This window comes from Anabrus simplex, chromosome 8 (genome assembly GCF_040414725.1).
Source record: "Anabrus simplex isolate iqAnaSimp1 chromosome 8, ASM4041472v1, whole genome shotgun sequence".
Classification (NCBI taxonomy): Eukaryota; Metazoa; Arthropoda; class Insecta; order Orthoptera; family Tettigoniidae; genus Anabrus; species Anabrus simplex.
Window position 1 is genome coordinate 70,781,283 of NC_090272.1, and position 11,398 is coordinate 70,792,680.

Consider the following 11,398-nt stretch of genomic DNA (forward strand, 5'->3'; position numbering starts at 1 on the left):
CTAACGCCCCTGTTTTGATAATACAGGGTGAACGGTTGGTCATACCGATTGTTGCGGGGATTCAGTGGAAGGCAGAGGTGTGAGAAGGTTCTGGGGTGAATGGGTAGACAGTGAAATGATCAGAGCATAAGTTAAAACACTAAATTTTGAAATTTTTTTCTTTCCTCTTTTATTTTTAAATTTGGTAATTAGAAAATCTGGATGAACTACAATTATATATATATATATATATATATATATATATGAGCTTGTCAGCTCCCACAATAACAGTGGCTTAAAATAAAAATAATAAAAAAACACGTACAGTAGGGGAAATTATCGGCACAACAGTTTACAAGGAATGAGCATTGTAGCTCTTAAAGTACACCTCGCTTATATTCTAGGAGACTGAGTTCCATAATTTGCCAAATTTACACCAGATAAACTTCAAAAACTGTGTTTACTGTAATTTCTGCTCGACAGTCTGTTACATACTCGTCTATAAATAATGAAAATTTGAACAGCTAGATCCGAAATATTAAGTACCAAAGTGTTGTGAAGAATTTAAATGGTTTAGTAAATCTTAGTCACCAAGTTGAATGGGAATTAACAGAGGGTGAACATCTTTATTCCATAAATTTGCATATTTCCCATCAGGAATTGGAACCGAGTCCTTAGACTTGCCGATAAGAAAAGTTTGAAACCTTCCCCTCAAGTTAGCTGCCTGGAGCTATTACATGTTAAGAGATGTCTGCCATTACCTTGAGTTGTTGGGCCTGCCGACGACGGCAAGGCTGCCCCTGCCTCCTATTACGCCGTACACACGCTAGACCGGAGCGATAAAGATGACAATACGGCCCTAAAGCGCCAAGCTATAAAAGCAACTCAGAGGGTAAAGTTCCAGAACTTTCTTGAGCTAGGCAGGAGAAATGTACACAAAAATCCCTGATTGGTTAATAACTTAAGGAAGAAGGAAGTGCTGATAACCTTAGCACATAGAAAAACAATCTATAACCATTTAAGGTTTACAAACATAGAAAATTCCCTTAATGCAGAGACATTTAAAGATTAAAGGTCCAAATATCTTAGAATTCACAGCACAAATGGCCTTCTAGAAGGCGCGCAGTTCAACTGGACGGAGAACACTTAGGCCTACACACTGTGGGTTTCAGCTGGTGTCACCGTTGCGTACCTGCTATGAGCTCCGAGGTCCTTGCTTTAATCCCTTTTTTTTTCTTCGGTTGGTGCTCTCAAGCCGGTGTTAGGCTATGATCAGATGAAGCAATACCGCAACACAAAACCGACTTGAATTCGCCCGCGAAGCAACCTGATTGGCTAAGTTCAGAAGCTGATAATATAACAGCGGCGCGATATATCGAATTATTTTTTTCAAATTATTTTTTCAGTATGACCAACACTCTAACGCTCAAATACCCGGTTGATGTTGTTTCCGACCACCCTGTATAATGCTCGAACACACAACATAATGGAGTTTACTTAAACCACACAGTTAGAAGAACAGGCTTCTCTCAAGCGTAGACTAATTGCATGTTCAGTTTGAAGTAAACCATGCAGTACGGAGGTAGTTTTACAGTTCTCTGAGCTCTGAGTGTACATAGCAAGAAGTGTGCGTCCGTAAACTGACCCCAGAAAATAGTTTTTGTTATCTGTTTGTTTTGTTCAAGAAACATATCGGTAACTAGTGCTTTGTAGTTCACCTATTTTTGTGTACCGTTAATTCGTAATACAGAGTAACTGAGGTTGTTCTACTAACCAAGCGGGCTTTAACGAATAGTAATTAGCATTCATTTTCTCTTGTAGCACACATACGTGAACACACTGTTTACGAGCATGGCCATCAACTGCTTAGCACCTTTTGATCGTGTAACTGTTAATGAACCGATGTGTTGATCTGTTTTATCGAAAGTGTTGAGCAGATCATCATCGCCGAAAATCTCTGTGTGTCAGTGCGACATTAAACCGCTAGCAAAAGAGATAAAGTTATTCAGATCCATCATTAGATCTTAGAATTTTAAAATAAAGTTACACAGTTTTACGCAGGAAATTTTGTGCTTAACTTATATTTTTAGATAAATTCGACGTCATTTTAGAAGTTGGGCGTATTCTATAGCATGTTTCTTTTTTTGTTGTTTTGAAATGTGCAGTGTTAAAGTGGGAAATTATTTCTAAAAATAAAATAATACCTCTATTGTAAAGTACTTCTGAAATTCTCCGGATGAAATGTGAGCTGTATAAACGGCACGTTTATCGTAAGCATGTTTGCCATTATATTGCAAATTTTGTACAGAATTGTATATTGAACAAATACATATAGGTTTATATGTTTTGTTGGAAAAAACTATATACTTTTTGCTTATATTGATATTTAGAAAATTTGCCTGAACAGTATTGAACACAACAGTGCATTTGTTATAATCACGAAACAACTCCACTGCACTTCAAACAGTAATTTAAACTAATTTGTACGAATTTCGTTGAACTTTCTATAAGAACTATTTTGAGGACCATATCGAGAAAACTAAACTCTTCGACGTACGTTATTAGTATGACATGTTTGTTGTTTATTCATTTTAATTTCAAAATTGTTAATCTAGCTCATCTTTATGATCGTTTGTGAATTATACTATTAAAAACGGCGAGATTATTACCTCATGTTTGAATTTGTCGCATGATTTGTTTGACGTGTGAAATGTTGTTATGGGAAGTAATTTCTAATAATGAACCAATACCTCTATAGTACGGTACTTTTTAAACATAGCAGAAATGTGGACTATAAATTCTTTGTTTCATCAAATGTACTCTATATGCATATTTTGTATAAATTAGTATGTTCAGCAAATATATTTACGCATATTGTTTAACAAAGTGATCATTGCAGCTAAACATCAAATTTAGGCTAGTTTATATTTATAAAATATACCTAAATCGTACTGAACACCACACTGCATTTAACATCATCGCAAAACGTCGTGACTGCACATCAAATACTAGTTAAATTAGTTTGTATGAATGTTGTTGATCTTTCTGTAAGGGTTATTTTATTACCCATATCACGTAAAACTAAACTACTCGACGTACATAGTACATATGATCTGCTCATTGTTTATTCATCTCGATTTCAAAATTGCAAAATTATTGTAGCATCGCTTTTCGGGGGTCATGTGGAACATGTTTCCAGGGGATCGTCTGTAAACTGTATTGTAAATTTTACGAGATATTTGAATGATCGGTGCAAAATAAAAACGAAACTTAATTTTTTATATATATTTAATGTTTGTATCGCTTCACAAATTTTATAAGAAATGACTAATATTTCGTGTTGGAAGTAGTTTCTCACATTTTAAAAACATGTTTAAAGGACAAAGTGGTTCACTAATAACTTAGTTTGGCTGTGGAGCTGAAGATAGCCCATACCTTAGCGGCCACGTGCGTCTCTCCGAGGCTGCTGCTCATCTCGGCTGTTCTGCTGTGTTCCTAGAAGACACGAGTAACCTTGAGTTGTGATGTACCTTTTATACCCCGCCACGGGCAGCTCCATTTCATAACAATCACTCTCCGTTCATTATCGTCGCCTTATCTCTTATAGTGCATTTTGCATCCTTGTGACACTGTATTGTATCATCCGTAGAGCGACTTACGTTCTTCATAGAATGCCTGGGTTGTTTTCTACTCCCCCCCGCTGCCGAGCTCGTTCCATCAGGGTGTTTTTGGGAATAATCGACTTTCTAGGGATCTTAAAGGTACCATGTTTCAAGTTTCTAGCGTGCCTCACTAATTCATTTTTTTTAAATCTACCTTCGTTCCGACCCCCTGTGGGTGGCGGCGGTACAATAACAATCGAGGTGTAGCAAGGACGATGTTCTTTATAACATATACTCACCATGTTGGCCATCATTCATCAGCAGTACCTGTAGTCGAGGGACAATGTTGTGAACAGTACTGTACAGCATACCCGGAAGTACAGTATGGTGAAAAATTGCCTTCGAATGTTGTCTTTTAACATCCCTAATGAAGTCGAGTATTCGCGGTAGGCTTGCGACTTTTTGTGTACTTTATTTTGGTGTCAATAAAACTCCATATCATGTCAATCATGTGTGTCAATTGTTACCTCACTATCTCCAATATTCTGTCAGATGTTAAGGGACTTTTGCGTCACCCTGTACTTCTCTTTCTTAACGTTCTCCCTCTTCAGTGCAGGGTCCATTATTCCGATTTACGAACGCCATGTAGCACGGTTATGTGCATCTTCCGGAAGACCGAGCGAGTTGGCCATGCGGTTAGGGTCGCGCGGCTGTGATCTTGCAATCGGAAGATAGTGGGTTCAAACCCCACTGTCGGCAGCCCTGAAGATGGTTTTCCGTGGTTTACCATTTTCACACAGGCTGGACATTAATTAAGGGCTCGGCCGCTTCTTCACACTCATAGCCCTTTCCAATCCTATCGTCGTCTTATGGACGAAGCCGGTGATATTCATATCTGCACTGATTGTAATTCCAGTGCTGTTTTGTCGATCGCGAGTGCGTCGACCATCGACCTCCAGCAGGTAAGCGGCCAGTGGCGTAAAGTTAGGGCCTGAATGCGGGCGGGCCCGGGGCTGAAGGGGCCCGCAGACTTCTTCAGAAAAAGTTAATAAATGAATCACTTTATCTGAATGCCATTCTTGACGGCAAGGGTGACATTGTGACGTGTTTGCAAAATGGGCCGGAACAAGTTTGTTTTTACAGTGCTTACGTAGAGTAGGGCCTAATTGTCGGATAGTTGCATCTGCCTACAAATTATTGTTATTGTGCTGTGTCTAAGACAGCTGTCTCGTAAACACGAGCGGCACGCTCTCGCACAAATATCTGTGCCTAGAAAAGATAGCGAAAATTGGTACCAAAAACGTGAATTTTATACCTAACTAGCTGATGTACCCGTGCTGCGCTACGGAATTCTACTTTGTATACCGAATTCTAGGTTAGGTAGTGTACATGTCGTGGGTAAGATTGTATTAAATTGTCTAGCTCTTACCGTTACCCCAGAAACACTACGGGGAAGTCTTTTCTCATATAAAGACTGGGTTAGTGAATTTTCATTGTAATGGTAGGCCGTCACAATAAAGTTGGGGAATTTTCATTATAATGGCATATACTCACTCTCCACCTCCCGTTTTGCATCCTCAGAAAGATTTTCTTAGTGGTTTTCCCAACTGAAATCAACATAGGTCATTACAATAACAAAAGTAGGAATGTCGCGCTTAAAAGCAATGCTATCATATGAAATAGGCCTACTCGATCAAATGAAAAATCACATATTTCCTCACTTTTAACGGACAGTACTATGCTGTTGATGTAACAGTCCAAAGTTCCAGAGCTGGAATGACCAGGCTGCAGCACTCGCCCAGGTTTCAGTATGGTACACCTATCTCAGAGATAGGTGTTAGTGTTGTGCCGATACCGGTGTCTCTTCGAGACTCCTCTGTCGGCCTTTAATGTTATTTTGCAGTTGTGTGAAAGCTCGTATGTTTGATTTATTTGTTGTGTGTTAATTTTCAGTAAATTGGTATTATTAATGCATGTAGGTATGAACGTGTTTTGTTAAATGTATGTGTGAGTATACTTGTTGTGGACACCCATCCAGTGGGTGACCATTCCCTATGTTGCTTAACTGTTTGTGCAAGTAGTGTTTATGTGTGTTGGTACCTAAGGAGAATCTACATTCAGTAATCATGGCTAGCACAGCTGTTTTTGTGGACGATGTGGCTCACCCTGTTGGAGCAGGGTTTACCTAGCATATGTTACGTTTGGAAGTGTGTAACGCTTCATCGTGTCAACAGTACGCAACTTGCACTTTTACTTTAAAAGTGCAAGTATCTGCGGATGTTAAGTAATAATTTTACAGCATCTATAGGTGTTAAGTTTGAAAGTACAGCATTGTTAATTAGCAGCATTTATGTAGTGCTCCCGCCTCGGATTCTGTGAGTTCCAGTGCTTTAAGGAAGTGAGGAGTGAGGTCTTTGCTTGTTACTGGGCGGGGGCGGTATTCAGGGCGGGATTTAATTTAATTGAGGATCAGTTGCTTGGCAGGCATGGGAAGTAGAGGCTGATCCGGAGTTGATATTAGCTTGGTAAGAAGACTGATCAGGGCATGGGAAGCTTGGCAGGGCTGGGTCGTATGGGCGTTGGTAGAAGGTCCTGGGTTCGAGTGATGCAGTGTATTATGGCTGAGTGGTGTCTGTGGTGTGTAGTGGTGAGCCTGTAAGTGCCTGGCGCGTCTGTAATGGTCTCGAATTGCCCTCTTCAAGAACGGGCAGCCAGGAAATGAGGCGGCGTGACTGCCTTGGCAGTTCGCGCACCTCGGCTGGCTGCGTGGTACAGTGCACTCAGTGTGACGATGGGGACCGCCACACCGGTTACACCGCTGGGCCTCTGAGCACGAGGCTGCAGAGTGGTTCAGACGAAGGCAATTGAAACACTGTGTAATGAGTGTTGTGTGGGAGGGTGTGCGGGTTCGAGTCTCTGTGGGGGTGGTGTTGGATGTTGGTGATTTCTTTGACTTAGGGGCAGGTTTTTTACGCCTGCTCCTAGTCTGAGTGTATCTGGAGTGTGTTTCCGTACTCGGTTGTGAGACTAAAGGGGTCTCAGTCCCGGGTTCGGATGCTGGTGGGGGAGAGAGGGGTGAGTCCGTGATAATTGGTGGGTCGTCTGTCTGTACTGTCTGGTGTGCGTGGTTTGAGTGAGTTTGTGAGAGTTTGGTGAATGTTAGTGGTGTAGGGTTGGTTTGAGTTTCTGCATGTGTTGCGTCTAGCTCAGGTTGGGTAGCTGCTTCGGCGTCTGGCGCATACCCAGTACACACTCTGTAACGGATGACCTGAGTTTTGAGATGTTCAAGTATGGCGCTATAGCTGCCCTCGATATCCATAGGGAATAGAATTATGCATCCGTTAGAGAGCTCCTGTAAGAGCTGGACATGTTGTATGACTGGCTGGATGGCTGTATATATGCGTTCGCGGTGGTAGGGCCGGACGGTGGATAGGTTGACTTCATAAGGTATGGGAAAGATGAAGGGATCATACCAGGTGTTTCGGTTATTGGCACGAATTTCTAGACGTTGATCGAAATTGGGGGTGGTTGGGGGTTTCCTGGACATGGTTTGAGATGGGAACGTCAGTGTCTTGGCTACTCAATCCACCAAGGTGGTCCTGACGGCTGGTATGGGCTGGGGAGACTGGGGTGTTTATGATAAAACACTGGAACGGTCAAACTCAGTAAGAGGACCGGCGCGCTGTTAGGTGCTCGCTCAGTGGGTACGGTTGAAGCAGGTTTAGTTTTGCCGTATCTCAACGGGACAAGCTTCGAACCAGGGACCACACTGAGGGCTCTGACAAATTGCTTGGACCTGCCGTAAGCTTGGCTAGCAGGCGATTGCGGTTTCTGCCTATTGTTGATGGCAGTTAGCTATTGTTGGTTTGAAATAGGCAGTATTGCTGGTGGCCTATTCCCGTGGTGAAGGGGCTCGCTGGTAGAACCCTATATCTTGACAGGAGCGTAGGTATCGCAGTTGGCGGCTGAGTACTAGCGTTCAGGGTGCTAGCTTCTTGGTAGCCGGAGCTTAGTGCTTACTGGACTGCACTGCACGGGCGCTGGGCTGCGAATTGGCTGCAACACTCCTCTGCCTTATTCCGTTAAGTTTGCATACTGCTCATTCACTTCAGCGCGTCAGAGTAGGGATCGAGTTGCTGGAATACTATAGTGAACCAGTGTGTTAAGTACCAGTAGTATCAGAAAATTTATAAACCAGAGGAAAGGCATGCTAAAGAAGAAAGTTATCTAACTCCCCGGCTATTTCCCGCCATTATTCAGGCAGGCTGTTATAATCGATACGCAGCAGTAATCCCATCTATCGGAGATGAGTGGCAGCATAAGAGACAAAGACCATCACAACAAACAGTGGTCAATATAATCTTATTGTTGATTAATCTTATGAGCTTTCGACATTGCAGCCCTTCACATTTAGTTTTCTTCCGGCTCAGAAATACCACTCTTACCATTAAGTAGGATGAAACTGAATAAAATATAAATGATCGGAAATTGTATTCTCTATACCTTTTGTTAGTAGTATTTTTCGAAAGGTCCAATAACATAGGTATTTAAAAATTCAATTTTAGGCGCCCTCCCCTAAACTACCATTTCATCTAGGATGAATACAATTACTTATAGCCTAGCGTGTAGTTTCTTATTCTCCGACTCTAGATACCGATTTTCGTTAAATTCTGATTACCCATTTGGTCGTGACTCGGCGTTGATATGGACTTAGCAACAAAAATACAAATTCATGAATGTCTCTGTTATCACAGCCGGTACGGTAAAACTGTATAAGACATAAATGATCGTAAATCTAATTCTATATAACTTTAGTTACGTAGTATTTATCGATAGGACTAGTAATAACATAAATATTTGAGAATTACAATTTAGACCTTGCCCTAAACTACCATTTCACTCAGCGTGAATAAAGTGATTCATAGCCTAGATTTTGGTGGTTCCTTCCCTGACTTTACATAACAATTTTCATTAAATTCTCTTCAACCGTTTTCTCGTGACGCGCGTTCATACATACATACAGACAGACAGAAATGATGGAAAATTAAGTGGTGCATTTCCTTGTTACTGTGGACTCGTCCGATACAGAAATACTAATCTTTTTAAATTCTGAGCAATTTACAGACAAAACTCTTATTATATATATTAAATTATTGTTGAACTTTGGCTCCCAGTTTTTATCACCTTAAAACCCACGTTTACACCGGTGTTGCTAACTCATGTTCCAAAATGTTGTTGGTAACATTTCGACAAACGCTTGTGAATTTGTTACTAACGGATTTCCTGTCTTGTCAATGTAAATTTCGTTATCCATGAGAAGTCAATAAAAATTAAAGAATGTTAGCAGCATTTGTTACCAACACATGTTAAGCCGCACTTGCACTTACTATTGCCAGCACACCTCGCAGGAAACGAATTTCTCGTACTCGCTGGCCAGCTGTCACTGGCGAGCGACGCTATGATCGCATGTCACACTGGTGTTCTGTTATTAACATATGTTGCTAAGACGTGTTGGTAACAAAAAGTTATAATAATTTATTGGTAACATTCGGTGTAAACACGTGTTAAGTATTACAGCCAGGGTTTAGTTGGAAAGTTAGAGGTACTCACCTAACGTTTCAGCATTTGCCACATCGATTCACGATGATGAGGTTCTGTTGTGATTTTTCTCTTCCGGAGTTGGAGTTAACTGCTGCTCGTCTTCAGGTGACAAGCAAGTCTTCACGTATGGCAGTGGATCAGACTGTTGGTGTGTGCGTCCCATAAGATCAATAAACATTGAGTCTGTTTTGTGCTTCTCTAAAACCGCACTCAGAGTTGCAAGCTCGTACACATTCTGTTGTGGATTCTGCAATAGGCACTTCCTTCGATTGATGTAGAATTGCCACTGTTTTTGTTTCTAGGTTGACTAAATCGCCACTAATCCACTAACTTCATTAACTGTGCCACCACATTATTTATCAAATAGAGTAGAAAGAAAATCTGAATCATTGCATGAGGATAGAAAACTTTAATATTGTTGAGTACTGGAGCGTAGCACCACTTTCTATCAAGTAGACTTTGTAAATTTCCGGTAGCAGTTTCTTTCCGAACTACCGGTGCCGAGTATCGGCCCCAGCTAAACTCCTCCTGATCTGATGTTGCTTAACCTGCCTTCTTTTGAGCTGTCGAATGGTCAACTAAAGCTGGACCCTGAACGCCGTGGTAATCAAATCCAGACATGTTACTAATGGCATCGCCTTCTCCTTCTTGAGCGATTAGATTGTAGTTTTGTAAATGACTTGTTGATGTCATACATGTAATTAACAGTGGGCTTCAAGTTGTAAGAGATGTCGTTTAGATACAATCTTTAACGTATTCGAAATCAGCAAGCAGTTCTGCGCGAAGTCGTCATGGAAGGCCCTCGTAGTTGCTAGGCGGACGAACCACTTTTAAAACAGTGGAGTATGTCTGAAAGACCCACGTAACTAAAATTCTATTTTTACATTTAGCTGGGCTGAGTGGCTCAGATGACCAGCGCTTCAGCATCTCAGCCACAAGTTGGCGGGTTCGATCCCTGCTCAGTCCGGTATTATTTGAAGGTGCTCAAATGTCAGCCTCATGTCGGGAGATTTACTAGAAGAATAAGGTTAGTAGTCTAATGGAACCATATTCGTTCCGAATTACAAACGACTTATACAAGGTTATTCACCTAAGATGTTACACGGAAATAACGTCTAAACCATTAAAGATATCGGTATTCTGTTTCCATGTTCGTAAATGATACCCAGGGGCTTGTAAAATAACGTGCTACCTATTCTCATGGGGTGATTAATAGCCAAGATATTAATACTAACTCCATATTTTTCAATGGAATGGCACGAATACATGCAGCTGGCCTAAAAGTTCATCTGCGTACGAGTTCAAATATGTAATTATTTTCAAAATCGGACAGTTACTTTTTAAGATATCAATAAAAATCGCATTTGGGCTTTTGCGTTCCGCATCAGACAGCGTACGTTCGGCCAAGGACGCTATTTGTTTTACGTCGCACCGACACAGATAGGTCTTATGGCGACGATGGGACGGGAGAGGGCTGGAAGTGGGAAGGAAGCGGCCGTGGCCTTAATTAAAGTACAGCCCCAGCATTTGCCTGGTGTGAAAATGGGAAACCACGGAAAACCATCTTCAGGGCTGCCGACAGTGGGGTTCGAACCTACTATCTCCCGAATACTGGATACTGGCCGCACTTAAGCGACTGCAGCTATCGAGCTCGGTCGGCCAAGGACGTATTGGCACGCAAGCTGTTTCCTGACGTTGATTCCAGCCACAGAACGGATACCAGGCATGTACTGTAAACTGTCGTACACAAGATGTGATGTACCGTAACATACCATGGGTGTGCAGCGTTATTGTATGACTGGCGAACACACAACGGGGAAGGAATATTAAAGTTGTTGTTTGTTTTGTTTTGACATCCATGTTGCGCTCAGTTTGGCGTCTTTCCCTACGAATGGGAATGGGAAGGATTTGGGAAGGACGTCGGCCGTGGCCTATCAGAAAGGTGCCAAGTCAAAGTAATTATTTTATTCCTTTTAAAAACATCAACCTTCCCTGTGCTGTCATCAGTTTGCCTATCATACACACTTTGAAAACCCATCACATGTGTACGATATGCTTACATGCTTAGTATCCATTCTGTGGCTGCAGTCACACCAAGGAAACTACTTGCTTGTCAGTATGTCCTTGCCCGAATGCACGCCATCTAATGCGGCATGCAAAACCGCACATGTTGTTCTTATTGATATCTCAGAAAGTAATTGTCCGATTTTGAAAAT